Source organism: Tinamus guttatus, unplaced genomic scaffold, assembly GCF_059628265.1.
Source record: "Tinamus guttatus ecotype Peru unplaced genomic scaffold, ASM5962826v1 Tinamus_guttatus_pri_ptg000287l, whole genome shotgun sequence".
NCBI lineage: Eukaryota > Metazoa > Chordata > Aves > Tinamiformes > Tinamidae > Tinamus > Tinamus guttatus.
In genome coordinates, this window is record NW_028288821.1 from 1,533,885 (window position 1) to 1,554,290 (window position 20,406).

General features: G+C 47.1%; 1 long non-coding RNA gene across 1 annotated transcript; it reads right to left on the minus strand.

The window, feature by feature from the left end:
* Window positions 1-18,546: 18,546 nt before the first annotated feature.
* On the minus strand, window positions 18,547-19,556 carry LOC148594167 (uncharacterized). Its single transcript, XR_015913552.1, has 2 exons — window positions 19,449-19,556; window positions 18,547-18,861 (listed from the first exon to the last, which is right to left on the minus strand). It is a non-coding gene; the product is annotated as an uncharacterized LOC148594167 (long non-coding RNA).
* Window positions 19,557-20,406: the final 850 nt, after the last annotated feature.

A 20,406-nucleotide genomic window follows, 5' to 3' on the forward strand; every position in this document is an offset into this window, starting at 1 on the left:
CTCCCTTCCTTTTGCTGACGCTTTTCTGACACATCTTCTTGTGCACTTTGCTCAGCTTTCTAAGTAACACTCCTCTCTGCTTGTTCTCCTTCCCACTCCTTGTCACTGGAGTCCTGCTGCTGTCATCACACTCCCATCAGACTTCTCCTTTCAACTGCGCGTTTCCACTCTGTCTCTCCCAACTGTCACATAAGCTTCTGGTTCAAACATCTGTTCCTCCCCCTTCCCGGGAAGTTACTCCAAAACATTCTGCTTTCTGTCTGAATGGCAGGAAAGATATATTTGGTTGTACACGTGGCACTACACAACCATCCATGCTGTGGAGTGAAAGCCTCCTTTTTTGTGATTTAATCACACCAATTCCCAGGGCTGCAGGCTTAGTCCCTCCCTAATCTGCTGGAATGATGAGTGAGAAGCATGTTTCCTGCATCCTACAGCCCAGCTGCTAAGGGCTATCAGCCTCTGCTGTGCCAGAAAGCAAAGGAGAGGGGAAACCTGCTATCACTCACAAAGAGAAGGTCTCCATCATAATTTTCTGTAATGGGGTAAATGGACCCCCCTGTGCAGAATGACTCAATAACGGTATGCGGAGGCCAAGCATTTCACAGTGCCAAGAAAGCACTGGCCATTTATATGAACAACATGACTGCGCAGAATGCAAAAGCTCACATCAACCAACAATTTCAAAGGGCATGTGCCCTTGTGTGATGAGGCTGAGACCAGTGTTTAACACAGGCAAAGAGGTTACTCCAGGCAACAGTATGATGTGCAGAACAGATATGCCAGGCAACTCCTTGCTCAGAGGCAGAACACATTTCCAGGCCTCCACAACAGGAGCCCCTCTTAGATACCGGCATGCCCAGCTCTGCTGGCAGCTGCCGAAGGGCCCAGCCCCACTGAGACCTTGGGGAGGGAGTGGGAGTGATCACAGGCAAAGAACAACTGCTCTCCAGCCCCATCCTTGCTCTGCTCCCCTGCAGGGGCTGGAGGCAGCTGTACAGTTGCAGGAAGTCTCAGCAATGTTATTTTGTCTCCTTCCTTGAATAAGCAGAATTCCAAAATCTGGTACTGTGTGAAGATTCACCGTTTACCAGACACATCATAGATGGCTGTGCAGGGCTGCTCCGTATCTGTGGCAAGCAGTGCAGCCACAAATAGTGCAGCTGATCACAACCCCCTTGAATTATGCAGGTGAAGTGGTCTGCTCCTCCACCACTGACAGTCAGGAGATCAGGCTCTCCCAGCCTTCCCCAAATCAGGCATCAAAACTTAAGGAAGTTTCAGAGGTTTTCTCTTCATGGCAATAATGACAAGTTTTTCCAGGAGTTGCAACCATAGTGAAGAAACTAAAACGTAATTTCTATTCCCCTTTCAGCTGCTTATAAGTTTCTCAAAGATTCCTATTCAGGGTGAAATGTTCAGTGCTAGGTCTCAGCTCAGAGATGATTTCTTTTATTTCCCCCTGCAGGAACCGTGAGCAAAATACTAAATGCATTTGATTTGGAATTTGGGGAGTGTGAGCAATCAGATATTTCCCCCTTGTTCCCTCTGATACCATATGTTCCAATTGGCAATTTTACACTTGCATACTGGTAACTCATAAATGGTGGAGATGATAGACTTCAAATGTTCTCATTGAGAGGCAGAAAACAAACCCAGATTTAACAAAATAATTGGTTCAACACTGTTAAGATGAGTTTAAAGAATTCTGATAAGGCTTTTCCATTCCCCAGTGTCCCAGGAGGGATAAGTACACACTTTTTATTTTAATCTATGTGCTATAATTCTAAGGATAGCTGACACAAGGTGGTCTTTGTTAAGACGCATCTATTTGCTTTGAAATCCAGAGAAGTTCAACACTTGCAGACATCCCAAAAATGCAGACCTCGTATTATTCAAGTAACTTTTGAGCTCTTTTGGCAAAATCTTGATAAGTCTGTAAGCTGAACAGCCCCAATTCAATACACTTTTTGTGCTGGTTTGTAAACTACACAGTGGAGCTTTATTCCCCTCTACCCCAAACTCACTTATAACTAAAGGTAAAGAACCCCAACGTTCTTGCAGTGGTTTACTTTAGAAAATCAGCCTTCCAGAAGCACTTGCATCCTAATGCCAGTGAGGCCTAATTCAAGGGAGGCAGTGAGGAGGATGATGCTGGCCTTTTTTCACTGGTGGCCACCGACAGAACTGGAAGAAATGGCCGGAAACTGAAGCATTAAAAGTTCCCCAGGAACTTAAGGAAAAATTTCCTGACAGTGAGGGTGACAGAGCACTGGAACAGGGTGCCCAGAGAGGTTGTGGACTCTCCTTTTCTGGAGATCTTCAAAACCCGCTAGGACGCAGTCCTGTACCACATGCTCTAGGTGATCCTGTGTGTGCAGGGGGGTTGGACTAGATGACCTTTAGAGGTCCCTTCCAACCTTAAGCATTCTATGATTCTAATCATCTTCACCCACAAGGTTGGCTAGATCATGCAGCGTTGGGTTTTTTTCCCCCACTTCAGAGTCCCTTGTTGAGAGCAGACAGTTCTGCAGATTCCCTGCAAACTTTGGATATGTGTCTGGATTGCTTCTGGATTTAACCTTTCAATATCTGAGGCAGTGACCAGGGAAATTTATAACAACAGGTCAGTGTTTGGAACTAGCAGTTTTGTTCAGACCTTCCTTGGCAAACCACTGGCAGACCCTTTGGCAAAGGGTCACACACCAAATGTTATAAACATATAGGCTATAAAACACAGCATAGATGAACTTTAAGCACAGGTACTTCCCCATCACAAGTGCTTAATCATTAGTAAAATTATGTATGCACAGAGATGATTATATATACAATCAACTCCAGGGGCAGGTTTACCAGAGGGATGTAGAGAGACAGTATCCCTCTTCCTGCTTCTCCCATTACCACTGCAGGGTGCAGAAGCACTTCTGCACATGGCTAGGAAACTAGCCCAGCCTATCTTGCTTCCCCTGCATCATCTAGGGTCCTGACTGCAGCCAAGAGAGTTGCTACAGACAGCTCACAGTGCTTGATAAGGCAGCAGATTGCCACCAAAACAGACCACGGCATAATGAAGCAGCAGGCGGAATTGAACTGTTCGGGCAAGGAAGTCCATAACCTGAAACTCACCACGTGTAAGAGCTGGTACATCATCAGGAAAGCATCTTCTTCCAATCGCACTGACCAAAGTGACCCAGCACTCACCTGGAAGAGAGGAAATCCCTTTGGCAAGCAGCTTCCAGCCTGTTCTCTGCCTCCCCAGCATCTAGCACCCACTGGCTTCACATCTAGAGCTCCTGAGCATTTTGATCCCTTGGGTAGGTGTGTACCCTAACGACTCATGATTGTTACTCAAGCACCACCTGCAAGCAAGAAGACACCACTTTGGTGATGCTAATAATGCACTGGCTACTTACGCAATGGGACAGCTGTGGGTTTCCTTCCCAAACGTCCCGGACAGACTTCATTACACCAGTCACTGGGCATAGTAATGCCATCAGGTGCCATGGAATTAATCTTGATTTATGGCAGTGGGAGTGAGAGAATAATCAAGTCCTGTGTCTTTACCTTCTGAGCTACCCATCCTGCTCCCATCATCCTCATACTTTCAAGCTCTTCATTCCAGTCAAGTTGGGAGAATTACTTTGCTTCTGCATCCTTAAGCTCCAGTCATTCTTTGCTGTAATTCCTTGCAGCAATTTCTGGAAAGGTGCTTTCCCCCCTCCATTCCCCTGCAATAAATGAGTTTGTCACTTGAAATATACTGCCAATGTGTTACATGTCCCACAGTGTTTGTGGTTATATCAGAAGTGCTTGTTTATAGCACCATAATTCAGCGATATCTTGATTACAGGAGAGATGCTGTTGTAACTCACTGTTGCTACAGAGAGTATTATTTTTCTTTACCTTTAATATAAAGCACTGAGTTTTAGTCAATATACCAAAAGAAAAAAAGTGCAGTTGTTGCCCTAGTAACAGCTGCCTTGTAAATGGTAAGACGTTAGGAGCACAAGGTGTTAATTGTTCCAAGCATTGCTTGTGGTCAGGGCTAGAGTGGGAGAGATCACGAGAAACATCTGGGAAGATGAAGTCAGCTGCGCTTCATTTGGGGACAGCCTGGACAACAGCAAGCAGGAGAGATGAAGACAAGAGCAGCGGTGCTGCCACCAGAGCTGCAAAAACGAACGTGATGTGGCCATGAGTGGAAGCAAAGCGTCCGTGAGGATCGCGCGCTGCCGGAGTCGCACCGGCTGCACCCCGCGTTGAGCACTTGGGCCCAATGCAGCCATTTTTCCTCCAGCCACTCGCTCCAATGTCCCGACCAGGCTGGTCTCCATCGTGGTGCTCCATTTCCAGAGGCTCCTTCCCAAGTGCTGCCAGCGCAGCTGCAGAAGGCCTGTCCTGCGGAAGGTCCCTCGCTGCTCCTGCCGCCGGCCCGTCCTGCACTGCGGAGAAGCTGCAGTTACCCAGAGGAGAGGCTGAGCTCGCGGAGCTCCCACGCTCCTTCCCCAGGCTCCTTCCCAGCGGAGTCCCCGGGCTCTGCGCGCGGGGCTGCAGAGCAGCTCCGAGGGGCTCCGCGGGAGACGCGCTGTGCCAGGCTCCTCTCCCGCCGCTCCTCGCTCCGAGCGGCACGGGCTGGCTCGACAGCAGCCTCGTGCTCTGCAGCATCTGCCACCTCGCCCTCCCTCTCGCCCGCCAAAACCAGCCCTGCGAAGTGGAGAGCACACACAAATCCTGCTAGACCTGGAGGAAAGTTTTCTATTTCAGCCCTTTTTATCCGTTTACCTGCTCTGGATGCCCTCTGAACCTGCCAGGACCTGCTTTCCCCTAGGAAATCAAGACGAGGAGCAGGGGTGGGGGGAAAAAGGCAGCCTATTTGTAGGCTAAGCTCCTCCCGTGGGCAGGGTTATGCTAACCAGGGAGCCCAGGGCCCTGCGGGCTGCATGTACCCGCTAGCAGGGCCTGGCAAGGAGGGCTGTGGGCCAAGGCCGCACCGTGGCCTCCCCGGCGCGCGTGGCGAGGAGCGGGTCGAGACACAGTCCTCAAGGACAGGGACGAGAAAGGGACAAGACAGGTTTGGTGCCCCTGCTGGGCTCCATTTGCCAGGGATACGTTTTAGATGTCTCATTAACTTGTTGGGTTCTTTTTCCCCCATCATTTTTATTTATCATCTCCTACTATTCATACTTGGTAATAAAGCTATAGATCACGGAGAGCCACATCACAAAGCCCTGCGTGCGATTTAATGCCACTTCATCACACTGGTGATGAAGACGTGTCTAGCTGCACAATCTTAATATAAAATTCGAGGCTTGTTTTATTCGTCTTGCTCTCCCAGTGCAGTTGCTTGTGATAATGCAGCTATTTCGGTCTCTGCACACAGACTAATGCAGACCTCTGCCACTGGCCAGGGACTGGGGTTTTTGTCATGCATCCTTTGCACTAAGAAAACACACTGAGCAAATAAAGCTGAGAAACTGTGAATTCTTCCACGTGGAGAGCATCTGGGCAGTGCTTTGCATAACAGTCACATTTAAACTGAAGTCTCTGGGTAAGACTGAAAAATAAAGATGAATGAGTTCAGTTGGGTAATTAGATAATAAAATTGAAGGCTCTGGAGTTTAGCCCAGGAATATAATGCAGTATATGGGGCCTGGCCAGCCTGCTCGCTTTCTTACTGCTGGCAGCACAGTCCTAAGCTATCAAGATCCGCTCTGTACATGGAGTCCAAAGAGAGCAAAGCGCTCGGGTGCCACAGCACCCAAATAGCACATGCAAGCCAGGAGAGGCCAGCTCAGTCCCACCGCTGGCAGCCTCCCAACAAGCTGCTTCGATTGCCTGCGTGCAATCCAGGGCTGCCGAGCGGCGGTGCAGGACCTGACGTGGAGCCCTAGCGAGACCCTTGCTCCTTACCACGGGCAGGTGGAATAAACCTTGGTCCTGGGAGGACACGACTGGAGATGGTGCTCAGTAGGGGCACGAGGCCAAAGTGTTTGCGGATTGGCAATGCGAGCTGTCTGGGGACAGTGTTGGGGGTCTACAAGGCTGACTTGTGTACAGTGCAAGTCATGCCCTCGGTGGGCACGTGGAAGGGGAGCTCCAGCCCCTAAGCTCTGCCCCAGGCCCTACCGGGGTAACAGCTGGCACAGAGAAAGGTTTGGACAGAGCCAGAGCTAATCCTCATGCATCCCTCCCCAGGCAAGCAAATACTAATGTAGCTGTGTGCAGAGGAGTTCCCAAGAGTGGAAAGGGCAGCGCACTCAATGCGAGAGGAAAACTGATGCTGGTTTTGCTTTCTGGAGCGACTCTTCTTCTACATTCACTTCTCAAATAGCTGCAGAATAGAAAGGCAAAGTAGAAGCAAGTTCTCAGACTTGGGAAATCCTTCAAAAATAAAGCAAATCCTTTTGAAAGGCAGACTTTGTCAGCTGCCCTATTTTTAGAATCAACTCCTACAGGTCCTTTCTTGAATGATAGCAGTTTTGCCTGAGCAATGACTAGGGACTGCAGGATTTAGGCTTTTAATAAAGCAATTGTGTAATTAAAAATAAATGGGTCTCTAGTGTCACTATTTAAAAAAAAAAACTTAGATCAAATAAGACATTTCTTTCTTTTTGGTTTAGCCTGCTTGGATCATGCAGAGCTTTAATGACGCAGTCACAAATGTTGTATTTAAAAGGCCTCTTAGTTGCTGAGAAAAGCCCCAGGAGAGGGCTATTAACTGGCCAAATTAGGCTATTTATTTTTGTGAGTTTTGCAAGTTTGAAAAAGAGAGGCACATTTTCACTTAGGAGAGTGATATTTCAAATAGGTCACAGGAAACTCTGGCAGGCGGGGAGCAAAGCCCAGCGTCGGTAGGAAAACATTAACCAGAGACATTTTGCAAGTGCAAGTCGACGTTTGGGTTTCTAATGGCTTCTGAAGTCCATTCAAAAATCTTTCACTGGATGTAAAATAGGGGCAAGACATCGCAGCTGTGCAGGAGCCCTGGCCTAATCCTGAAAGCCCTTAAACCGGCAGGGCTGCGCCTGTGGCTGCGGCTGTCAGCACCGTAGACAAGTCTGGCAGTAGAGCCTGAAGGATACGGACTCGTCCTGCTGGCTACGAGATGCCTGGTGCTTACACAGAAAGCTGGTCAGTTATGAAATTTCACTGCACCTTCTCTGCCCCAGCTTTGATTTTTAATTCTTCAGAGAATTAATGAGCTTAACTTTCCTCTCACATAATCACAGCCCAGAGCAAGCCAGGATTGACTTAAATGCACTGAGAATGCAGCACCGTTTTGGACTGGAAAATCAGGCCCAATACTTTTTACATGCACAAGGTTGGTTTGAAAAGGTTTCTCCACACCACCTCCACAGAAAGGCATGTTTGCCTATTTCCTATTATTTCTTACATTTCTCATTTGAAAAATAAAAATAAAATAGAATAAAATTAAAATAGAATAAAATTAAAATAAAAATCATAAAAATAATAAAACACAATACAATAAAATAAAAATTAAAAAAATAAACTAAAGGGTTACACAGGAGCAATGGTGCCTCCAAGGGAGTGGCCCATCTCCCACTGACTTGAATAACTCTGGGTAAAGAGGCTCAGCAGTTGATGGGGTAAAAGCCTCCATTTGGTGCTGCCCCTGCTCAGATCAAGGATGCGGTTCCTAGAACCGCTGCCACACAAACAACAAGGGCACCCCTGCGCTTGTGTGCAAGGCTTTGCAGGAGCACGAGCAAAATGAGGAAATAAAAGATATAATAAGAAAATAAAAGCTGTGTTCCTAGAAAGTACTGTCAAGTGCGTGCCTCGTGATGAGTCATAAAATTCCCACTAGTTGGGCGTAGAAATTAAACTCCTCTTAAATTAAAAGTCAGCATACACCTACTAGACCAATCTTTGTTTTCCCCTCTGTAAAGCTGCTAGTGATGCTACCAACCACCCAGGACTCTGGGGATGGTTTGTCCGAGGCCAAAAGCCCCCAGATCCACGGTGTTTATCAAAACAGTGCTTTGGTCAGTGAGGAACAAGCCTCTGTTGAAACACCCTCCAGCGACTGCAGCGTGGCTGCCTGTTAGTATCCATGCCCCGCTCCTCTGACCAGCACACACATGCCGTTGTAAGTGCTGTGCACCCAGCATTTCCGCAGGATTCCAGGTTTTACAGCACAGGCAGATCCGTGTTTTATTGGATCTGAGTGAGGGGGCTGGCACTGGAGCAAAGGGAGCTGAAGGGGAAATGGAGAGTGCGCCATTTCCCTGAAAACCTTGTCAGTAAATACACAAAACATCAAACAGATCTGACCTCAAGCTCTCATCTTCCAGCCATTGCTGTACTCTGTCCTAAGTAACAAAACAATCCATCCCACCCCCGTTCTGCCATATAAAACCCAACCAAGGCCAGGAAGCATTGCAGGCAGCATGCAGCCACAGCCTGACCGCGAGCACCACCGTACACTCAGGAGAAGAGCAGGGGCAGAGGGGCCATTCAGCTGGGACCCATCACCTGTAACATGCAATGGGAGGCCACCAGATATCTCATTTTGCAGGGGCCAGGAGGGAATTTATAGGGAGGAATTGATAGGGGAAAGCGCAGACGCAGTGCTTGTCCCTTCAGCCTGGAGGGAGCCACAAGCACTATGTGGTGCTTGCTCGGTACAACCTCTGCCCCAACTCACGCCTCATATTGCCCCTTTGGACTTTACTGAGGCTATTCAGGTTGCAAGTCACTGCCTCTGCCTCGGTTGTTTGCAACTACCAGTAAAAATACCTGCGTAAAAGCAGCCCTTTTCAGGGAGAGATCGAGACTGATTCTCCGTCTCAGACAAGCTCACTGGAGCTCCAGTTTCACTCCAGTTTCCTCCAGATCTGCTAACTTTGTCCCAGAGTATTTATTTAGCAGATAAAACCTTGATGCTGCTGTTGTAGTAGTAGTTTGCAATGCATCAGCAAAATCATAATATTAGTTAAAAGCATTCCTTATGTGCCCTCAAATGCTTGTCATAAGTAACAGATGTCAAAGATCATAAAGTAAACAGTGCCCTTTTGAGAAGTTAACAGTCATATAAAGAGAAAGAACAGGGATGATCTCCGAGTATCATAAACCTTTAATCCAGGACAAGGATATGATAATTCAACATCTTACATGTCCTGTGTATAACATATGGCAGGGATAGCAGGTATCATGGTTGTGGTTCCCACGAGCCTGTTGTGGGTTTGGAGGCCAGTGGGAGCCCACAGGGACTGCAGTTCCCCTGTGTCCCAGCAAGGGTCATGACACAGCCCATCGTACCGTTTTCACATCGGTGGATCCGTTCTTCTCGGGTCAGGTGAAGAGGTGCCGAGCAGCAGGTCAGTCCTGCCTAAAGAACACAGCAGATGCTGAACCGGTCTCTTATGTAACTGGGCTTTGCCCAGTGCCAGGCAAGCGTTTGCCACGTAGGTAACCACAGCAAAACGCGACTTTCAGAAGGACGGGTGAGAGGTTTACCACTTGTTTCCCTTTGGGGAGCAATGTCAGCCAGGCAGCCCCCAGAGGTGGCAGAGCCTCCCTGTGGAGCATCCAGGCCGGAGCCTGCCTCGTGCTGCTGCCTGCCGACCACGGTGGTGTCCAGGCTACCCCAGCGCCACCTCACGCTGCCCGCTCCACCGCAAGGAAACCTCTCTCTGGCCCCGTTCGCTTTTTGTCCCCGTTTCTCCATTCAGGAAAAGGCTTCTGTCACAACAGCTGCTGATTCATTTTCTGACTTGGTGCCGAGCGTGCCAGACATAACATTCGCTTGCTGCCAAAGTGGTAAAAACAATGACTTACCAGCTCGTTTTTCTTCAGTTGATTATGTTTTGGTGGGGGGGAGGGGAGAAAAGAACTTTAATTAAAATTAGATAAGGAGCAGAATAAATCCACTGCCATGCAAAGAGTAATGCTCCGTAGGGCTTGGGAGGAGAGAGTGCACGGTAATACCTGCCACCAAAGGGAACCAAACGCAGGCTGCACTTAGCGTGAGGGGCTCCGTGTTCATTTGCTGCCCTTGGCTGACTTCTCCTTTCTCTCTGTGCTCTCCATCTTTCAGATGTCAATAGGGTGCCCAGCCAGATGAAAAGTCTTCCTTGCAGAGAGGAGCTGCCCAGAGCCTCTTTGGAGGAAGGCACACCAGACCCTTCCCTTCTTTCTTTGTTTCCTCCTTTCCCGAACAAAGGCATTTTATCACGAAGGTTTCTTTGCTTCTTAGAACACTCATTAACAATTTAAGGCACTGCATGGAATGCCCCCCCTTTTAGGACCTATGTTTTGGAGATGCTGATGACAGTAGTGGTCCAATGGAGATTAGGGCTTGCTCAAGTCAAGTAGACAGAGACAGAAGGGCCAAGCCTGGACTTGATGAACAAAGTCTGACCCGTTAGACTCCAGTATTTTTCTCACTATTTGGCCGGGTGCTTTGGGCACATGGAAGTAAAGCTGATCCATACTCCATGACTTCAATCATATGCCTCAGGTCATGTTTACAAATAGCTCACCAGGTCACTAACTCTGCTGGCAAACATCCAAGTGAAACTTAGATGCCACAAAAACAACAGCACATGTAGGCTCTCTGGAGTTTTGTCCCATAGGTGTTCAGCAGCAAATGCATTTCCTAAGAGTTGCCTAAGCACTCGACCCAGAGCAGCAGCATCCTGGCGTAGTCCTGATACCAAGATGAATGGAGAACCATAGTAACTTGCATAGATAACAACATGGATTACATGGATAACACAATTCAAATGGAAAGATATATCAAGGACTACTCCTCTAGTGCCCAGTAATCAGTCATGACATACAAGGAGGAAATACCTTACCTTTATATTTTGGAGACTATTGCATGCTTTGACAGAGATGCTTGTTTGCTCTCTTTACTTAAGGGGAATATGAAGAAAGGCTATTTGGAAATGCAAAACTCAACATCAAGAAGTCATTCTTGTTCACTAGAGAAAATGAAATAGACACTAGAGAATCTCTTAAGTAGGAATGAAGAATTTCCAAGAGTACCCAATGAGGCACCTAGTTACCACTGACAAGCTATTGAAAATGGCTGTCCAGCTCCTTGGAGTATTTTTGGAAATACATCTCATTATGTTAACATCTATTGAGAACCTGAAGGGAGTATTTTAGCTGCCATGCGCTCTCAGAACTGGGAAGAAGAGATTTAAAAGAGATCTCTGAGGCTCTGTGTTCCTCTCTGCTACACAGCAAGTTTTTGCTTGATTTGATCTACCCACATCGTTACAAGAGGGCTTGTACACACGGTTTCTTGGCTGACATTGCCAAATCACTTTGCTCTAGCAAAATGCTAGTATTTTAAGAAAATCTCCAATTCAACCAGCTGTATCATGAGAACACCCACCACGAAAGGTTTCTCCCTCCCTTACCCTTTGCTGATTCAGATCCTACAGAGTGCAATGCTGCACTTCAGGGCAATGTTCATGCTGTGATCAATGCATTGGACTGCCCAGAGACACTCTGCTCTCATTGGCTTCAGTTGGACCTGTCGTTTCTTAGCACCTATGGAAATTAAGCCTAAAAACTAGCACATTAAATTGTATTGCTATATAAGGATATTTATTTCCAAGCTTTTATCTGCAGGAATGATATTGCCATTTCTGTACACTAGACCTGTTTTTGTTCATCAGAAGATTTTATGTTAATATCAAATCAGAAATAATACACATGTGATTCATAATAATCTAACTGAATGGCTGCACTGAATGTAGTGTAAGAAATTCTGGTTAGGAAAGAAACTCATTAAAGAAATAGTGACTACTATTATCCCACTGCATATATTGTTCTACTGGAAAGTTTCCTTGAGTAGTTTCTTTAATTAGCAATTCGATATTTTGAAGGAGTGTGATCTCCACCACACACAATTTGTAGAACAGACTTGCTGGCAATACAGAGGAAAACAAGCAATCTTCTCAGAGTTTGCATCTCTAGGGCATAGCTTGTCATTTTCTAGCTATTCAGCTGTTTTATATATGTCTATAACATGGTAACACTGTTCTTGGGGGATTTTTGTTTTTTAAAAGTTACATAGATAAACTTTTTTTTTGTTAACTAGAATATACTTTTTTCCCCAAAAAAAATTCACATTAAAATAATTGCATAACTTTGGCCTATTTCAGATTGAAGGTGTTTGACCCCAGCTGCATTCTAGCGAATAAATCATTTACGCAGGAGCTCATTGCACAGAACGTATGGTATTTTATCTTCGCTGGTTTTCTGCCAAATAGAGTCTGTAACAATTTTTCCCCTTTGTCACATTTGCTGCTTGATATCCTTTAAAATATACCAGCTCCGAGCGTGAGAAAGCAAAACAGACCATGGGCCTGCTCCAGTTGAGAGCTCTTTTACGCATCCTCCTGTGCTGGTACTGGGGCTCCATTGCCTTTGGAGAATGCACACTCCAGATCTGGGATCTCCTCGTGCTCAACATTGAAACGTAAATGAACGTTAGTTCACTTATATCTTCAAAGAAAGGAAAGTTCCCAAGAAGGGAACTGCACAAGCCAAGGAATGAGCAGAGAAACAGGGATCCTCTTCCTCTCCAAAACATGAGCTCCTACAAAGCAGGGCTGCAAATTTCCATTACCTCAAACATCCCCGGCTCCAAACCTGCATGGAATGCCTCAGAAAAGGGAGGCTGTTGCTGACATAACTCTGTTCTGCCAGGATTTCCCTCCAGGTGTAACTTCAGAGGGTATTTTAGCGAGACATGTTTCCACCCATGAGGCCGGACAGCAAGACACTTTCATTAAGTCACTGAGGCGCTGCATGACCAGAGCCTTCAGCCACTGTGACGCTGGGTTCGACTTGAGACGGTTTAAGCAAGAGGTCAAACACTCTCAGCACTGATCTCCCGGGGGAGAAGAGATAAGGTGGAACACAGAGATTTCCCTGCTGCCACACAAGCAGATAAGGTCTGAACAAGCAGCCTCATTCCTAAGCTGCTTCTCTAAGCTTTTTTTACAGCTCGCACTGGAAACCCGCACACCTCTCCATGCTGAATCACATAATAACGGTTTCCATGAGAAATTCAGAGCAGGATCTCCTCCCACAAAATTTCCTCTTTTACCTGCACTCTTTTCACCATTGAAGACTACCTCTATTGCTGAGAGCATTCATATGCAGCCCAATTTAGCAGCCAGCACAGGCAAAAACATTCCCCCCACGCAAGCTTTAAAGTTCTCTCCCGTGAGTGTGCACGGCACAAAGAGCTCCACTGGGAACGGCTCACTCGGGACATGCTTCCAGTCTTGGTGTGCTCTCTGGTAAGCAAGGAATCGCTTTTAAAAGAGACAATCTACTTCCTCAGAAAGTTACCTCCAGGTTTCCCAGGAAAGGCTTGCTTAGGTGGTGATATTACAGCTGGGAAGCAATCTCAATCTTCACTGCCCCAGCCTGAGCTGCTCTCCGTCACTGGAAGCTCCCTCCTCATTACACACTTTCTCCCTCACAGAAGGGAGATGGAGCAGCCCAGCTCCACCTGACCCTGGGCACACAGTGAACACAGCAAGGCACAGTTCTGAAGACACCAATTAATGAGTCTTTCAAAAGCAGATCGGTTCTGATATGAAATGCATGCTCCCATCAAGTCAGCAAGTTGGGACTTATAAACAGCCCCATGAGAAGCCCTTACCTTCAATAGTGACTCAAAAACTTGCGTTGACACATCTGCCTGTGTTATAGGCAGAGCCAAAAACATCACCGTAATTACAGTTGACTATTGTATATAACCCTGATTTGGGTTGCCCATAACTTCTTCTATAATTAATTGTTTGGGCTAAAAATTTCTCCAGCTGGGGTTAGCCTCAGGCTAAACAGGTTCATCTCAGCTGAAAAGGCTCAAGTCTTTTCCAAGAATACGCTTAAGGAAAAAGAATCTCTCTTGCCTCTGTTACAAGGATCTTTCTTGTCATTTTACCAAAATACTCTCACATTTCCATACTTTTTAAGACAGTAGCTTGAAATATTGGCTGGTCCTCACCACTGTCAGATAAAGAGCTTTCCACATTCCTGGAGGAAAGAAAAAAAAAAAAAAAAAAAAGCAGAATGCAAGTATTTTATTCCTGAGATCTTTTTGTTATAGGCATCTGCTGATGACAAAAATGCAACAGAGACCCAATAGGCAAAGCTACGTTGTCCAACTGTCCCAGGTGCTGAGCAAGCTCTAAGCCCTGTGGTGCCAGGCACCCGTTCACCACCTGTCCATGTCCCAGGATGCCCGTATGGCTGTGAGACTTGCTAGGGCTCTTGCTGTAAATGCTCCTTCCAGGTGCTGGGCGCCCGTGCTACCCACGCAGAAGATGACTAGGAAATGACTGAAGCTGAGCCCTCCACACACATCTCAAATGAAGCAAGAGAGAAAGTTGGCTGAACTTTCACAGAAGGAGGGCAAGGCATGGAGGAGTCTGGGGCTGTGAGATGGTAATAGCAGCGCTCTTGCAGAGAGAATATAAAGAGAAAAGAAAGTCTCTTCATTAAGGCACATGAATCCTGCACTTAACTCTATCTGTCCCTTCCTGTCATTCCTCTGTGATGTATAGGCCACTTAGCCAAGACTTTCACTAATGCACGGTCCCCTTCTTCTGAACATCCCCCTTCGTACCCAAGGGTCTCATGTGAGCAGCTGCTAAGTACTAAAGTCACTGACAGCTGAGCTCCAAGTTGCAGCATCCAGCACCCCGCTATGGACGCCGGGAAGGTCTGTTCCTCCGTACAGACACCAAGGGCTTCGCTCTCCTCCTGCCTCTCTGCCCTGGGGAAAGTGAGACAACAGATGTACCAGCCCAGGGGCCACGGGGGAGGTAGCCACAGAAAAAGCCTCCAGAGCAAGGTCTGAATTGCAAGCAATGAGGCTGACCCTGCCTGTGCACGGAGTAACGATGAGACAAAATACTCAAGAGCCATTCAGAAGCAAGCCGCTCTACTCTGGTTCCTCAACGAGACCAAGGTGGAGAAAATGAGCGTACGGTCATATACTAAAACAAGCTTAGCACAACACAGAGAGTCTGAAAGGATGAGCAACCTTAATCCAACATTTGCTCCTTTTGGAATATTTGACCTTGCAAACTCGTAACTGATGAAATATTTGTAATCAGTCATGAAACACATACGTAACTGCAGAAGAGAATGAATGCGAGAAGCAGGACATGGAAGTCCCGACATTTTTAAGAAAGGCCACAGGCTACTCTATTAAAATAAATCCCCATCCAATAGAGTCCAGAGTAGTAGTTAAGAAACAAGAAAGCTCAACACTGAACTGCCTAAGTACTAATTTGAAAAGCAAAATAGGCCCACTCTAATGCAGAAATTAAAACACTTTTGAAGCAGTTCTTACTACTCTGTGAACATGAGTCAGTGCGAGTGAAAACGGTGCACAGATGGGCCAGCACAGAAGCAACAGAAGTGCCGTGATATTTACAAGGGGGGAAAAAAAAAATCTTCCCTTACAAGTGTAAATATACCAGAGAAATCATCCGTTCGCAGTACAAACCAGGGCTTTGATGTAGCAAACATTCCCACTAGGGACAGCGCTGGCTCCAATGGGAGTCGTAGGCATGGTAGACGCCGCATCTGGAAGGCAGGAGCTTTCCCGAGGAGCCACAACACAAAGCCATACCCAAGGAGAGGTCCCGCTTTGTCATCCTTCTGCAACCAGGAGCAAGGGGTTGAGCACTGTCCCAGCTGCGTGGAGAGCCTAGGAGGGGAAGAGCTGCAACGGCAAGGCCAGGGCTCAACACGCACGAGCTGTACGTCCCAGCTCTGCACAGAGCACATCTCCTCGTGCCACCAGCAAGGCCACAGCTTGAGGACACACGAATGAAGGCCTGGGCCGCTCTGCAGGCTGTCAAATAGGGGCACGCCAGAGCCCACCACCCCCTCAGGGCAGTGAGCGCACGCAGGGTGTTTTCTGCTGCCACTCCCACATCTGCTCGTGGAGCTGCCACAAGGCCAAGTTCTCTGGGAAATCAGATTTCTTCCCCTCACCTGCCAAGCAGCAGTAACAATATTTACACTTCTGCAGCTGGCTCAAGTGCAGGGAGTGAAAACCTAATTACCGCAGTGCTACTCCTCAAGGGACATCTCATGGCCTGGCGACCACAGAAACATCAACTGAGCCCAAACAAGAAGCCAAATCCCCACAGCAGAGCTGCAGGAGATAGCAGCTGACTTCACACAAGTGGCAAAAGGGCCCTACAGCTTTGAACGGGGAAGAAACACCTTCCAAGACACCAAGGAACCTGCCGGCGCTGGATTCTCCTAGAATTTCATAACTGATTTCCAAGCGGGCATCCAAATGCCTTCCTATTTCTCTGCCATGCAGCAGTGATTCGGCAGTGCTGCGCACACATAGGGTCTGCACAAAGACCGTTTTTGAAACAATAAAGTCAACTTGGAGAACCTCTCGCCTCCCCTGGGTCCTTCTGACAAATTTTGTGGGTTCACACCACATTGTCTCACTCTCTACCATGTCTTTTTTTTTTTTCTTCTTCCCCTGGTGCTGTGTGAAAGACCAGAGCCCAGCAGGAGAAATTAATTAGCTGAGCAGACAGCAATTCTGCCATCAAATGAACAAAATGAAAGAGTAACAGACACTTACACTTATAGTCACCCCTAAGTGTTTCACATGACAACAGTAGGGAAAACATAGTCCAGACTGTTGTTTTAATGTTGATAATATTCCAAAATCTGCAGCACTAATTTCTCAGTGGAAATGCAACCTTTGACATCAATGGGAGCTCTGTCTGGGCGCGAGATTCGGCTCTTCCATTACTGCCTAGCAATATGCAGCGCTTTTGACAGCAATCTCTTGAGTGCAAAGATCAGGGCTCCCTATGTCTCCCATTGCATCTGATGCTGAAGGGTCTGCTGGCCTCCAAGGTGCACAGAGCAAAGCCCAGATGAGTGCATGGGGGCTCGATGCTGAAGCCAGGTGCCATAGGGGCTCCTCTGCCTTCACTGGCTCAGAGTCCATACGTTGCGGCTCCTTTTGGCAGTCAAAATCTTGTCCAAGGCACCAGGCAGTTCTGCTGGGCAGCGTTTGCTCTTCTCACATGTGCTATTAGTGCCCACACGCTGCTCTGCTGTGGCCCCAGACTCAATGCAACAAGTCTGTTGAACTCCCTTAAAAAAAAAAATCACCACAAGATGCCAAAAAGCATAGAGGAGAAGAGGATAAAAGCATTACCATTATTGCATGGCAGGGAAAGGAAAAGAGTTAAAATTAAGACAGGAAAAAATTCAAAGCGTTATGAGCGTAAAACAGAATCACTTCAAGCACATGTCAAAATAGTGTCAGATCTTTTTCTGTTCATTAAGTGAGCACTTAAACACCCACCAGCTCCTCATTTCCCCAGCCTGGGAGCTTTGCTGCGCCTGGAGACCAACCCTACCCTGTCAGCGGTAGGAAGAACGGGGTTTCGAGGCAAACGAGGTGCCTTGGGTGAACCCCGGAGCACTGACGGGTGTCATCACTAGTGCCACCAGTAGGGGTCACGTTACATATGCCACATTGAAGGACAAGAGCCAGCGCCACAAAAAAATGGCCTCAATTTTAGACATTTCCCTATTTTGTAAGTTCCATACAATAGCACTTAATACACGGTCCCAGAGTTTGATTAGGAAAATGACTCCCGTAGAACTAAGATAAAAACATCAAATCCATATCCAGCTAACGGGATATGTATTAAACGTAGTGAGCTGGAATGGTCCTAACTGGGGAGCACCTATGCGCTGCACAAGAAGAATCTGTGCATCTCCAATATTTATTAACTCTCTCACCTTTATAGGAGAGTCAGCAAGAAAGTACCAGGCACATGATCACTTCTTTATAGGGTTTTGAACTTGTCACAAAATTTAATTTAAAATCACTGAACTTGTCACAAAATTTTATAGCAGTTTTTTAAAAAAGTGATTTAAGAAAAATCTCAAACTATTTTGGAAGCGCTGGTCTTCCTCTTTCTTATATAGTTTCTATTACATCCCATAGAACTTTGCTGTTACATATAGAATGATTAGTAAATAAGCAAAACCTTATTTAGGGAGGAGGGATAACATTGTACAAGGGTTCATATTAGACTGAGACCACATTAATTTCCTAGGACTGTATTTAGATAAAAAGAGTCTGGGTTTTTAGTGGTTTTGGCCTCAAAACTCCTCCCAGGGGACATGTACAATTTAACAGGGTTAAAAGTCTCCTTCAGATTCAGGAGCCAAGATACAGTCATCTCTGTTCGCTAAGGGCCAGCGTCCAGGCTTTGGCAACAAAACCTCTTTCCTCCCAAGCGGCGTCAACCCTGAGTCATCCCTGCCCGCGGCAGCGCCCACCCTGCCAACAAAGCGGGCGCGCACCTTGGGTGCCTCACACTGCCGAAGCCTCCAATTTCCACGCTTCTTGGCCCAAATAAGGCCTCGCTTTGCACTGTTTTATTGCTGCAAGTATCACTGTGCTCTCATTGACAGGAGCAAGGATCTGGGTGAAAGCAAGTTTGTTTGTTTGAGGGTTTGTTTTTTCTTCCCCCCCCACCTTGAAAATAATTCTCCCTCTTACGGGGAACATTCCTCTCCCATCCTCCAGCAGCCAAAAAACACATTAGGTCTTTTTGAAAAACTAAGCTGCACGCAGTGAAGTTATTAACTGCTGGGAGAGGCAGAAAGTTCTTTTACAGCTGCTCATTGATGCTGTGAAAGTCACCTCACACTCGCAGCCCCTCCGGATCCTGCAGGCTCCGTGAATAGTCTGGGAAAAAGCCGAAACCTTGGCCAAAGCAGTTACACTGCTGCTTCAGACATGTTTTCTTTGGGCTCAGACCTCTGCCTCTCAGCCAGCAATCTCTGTCCCTAGTGGAAAATTAAAAAATGAAAACACCAGGTTTCTCTGCTTTTCAGGAACCTCGAGAACAAACACAGGTTTCTAGCGCATTTGCAAGAGACGGGAATTCACCCCGATGCCCCGGTGCCCTCCCACGTGGGATCATGGTTATTTTGAGGAAATCAGGTCCTGACCGCGAGGCTGGAGCCTCTGACACCCTGTCCCCGACGCCGGCGCTGCCCGGCCAAGGCGCTGCACGCCCGGCACCCGCGGCTGGCACGGCTCCACACAGACACCTTGGCCTGTGTCAGCTGCTCCGCTTTCCAACAGGTGCCGGGAGGACCTGTTTGAAGCAATTGGCTAATGTCCCGGAGTAGACAAGGCCAGAATTAATTTTCTCCACTTAATTTACGATTCCACATTTTTATTCTAAAACTGCACGCTGAAGGGTGGGCACCAGCAGGTGCACTTAATCAGTGCATAAACCATAGCACGTCAGGCCCGTCCCTGCTCCCTCTAGCATGAGTGGGCCATTCCTCACACCAAAGCTGCTGCCGTTTCATCCCTCTTCCCCCGCAAAACGGCCCAGACAGCTGATGAAGAGCCCGGCACTCACCTTGACCCAGACTCGCAGCTTCATCAGACTTTCTCAGCAGGAACAGTCAGGCTTGAAATGAGAGGTAATGCTTGGCAGGTGCTCCCAGGAGACTGGCCAAAAATAAATGCACTCTCCAGTTAATTTCCACCCTCGTACTACGAGCGCTGCTGTGGTAAGAGCGCAGCTAAAGCGGTTGATTTATGCAAGGTGAGGAGGTTCTTTATTTGTTTGCAGAAGCAGCACCAGACTGAGCATACAACGGGGAATAGTCATACTAATTTTAAGCACCTGCTTAACGTGCTCATGCTCCCCACACAGACAAGGGGCCTTTTCGGGTGTGATTCAGAGCACTGTAATTAGGAACCTGCCTCTCGCCATTGATTATAGCGGGAGTCTAGACATGCAATTTAGGAGAGAAATTACACACTTAAAATTAGATGATGCAAATATGTCCCAATCCATCAGTTCTGAAGTGGACAGAGCGGAGGCAGTAAGCGGTCTCTGGAAGCACCGTCATGAGGCAAACGTCAGGAAGCTGCATGAGCCCCTTCTCCCCACAGCAACTTACCCTGCCTGGAGCTGTGACGGGGAGGCGAGCAGCACCTGTGAGCCCTGCGACCACAGGGTTCCTGGGCAGCACCCAGCAAGGGCTATTTGTAGCCTTGCCCTCCCACAGCAACTGCATTTTTTTTTTTAAAGGAACCACTTGACTCATAACTCCAAGAATTGAGGGTTTTTTTTTTAAATAAAGTATTTAGAAAATCTGGCCAGATGCACTCCAGCCTCATAAGGGAATTAACAGAACCCTCAAATTATCAAATTTTATTTCAAAAAAAAAAGTTGTGTTTGTAAATAGGGTTGTAAAAAAACAGTATATCGGGCTGGAGATGGATACAAATGGAATGTGATTTGGCCTCTAAACTCACTCATTTCAAATTGTGTATAGTATTTTCCTTTTCCATTAGAGATAACTGTG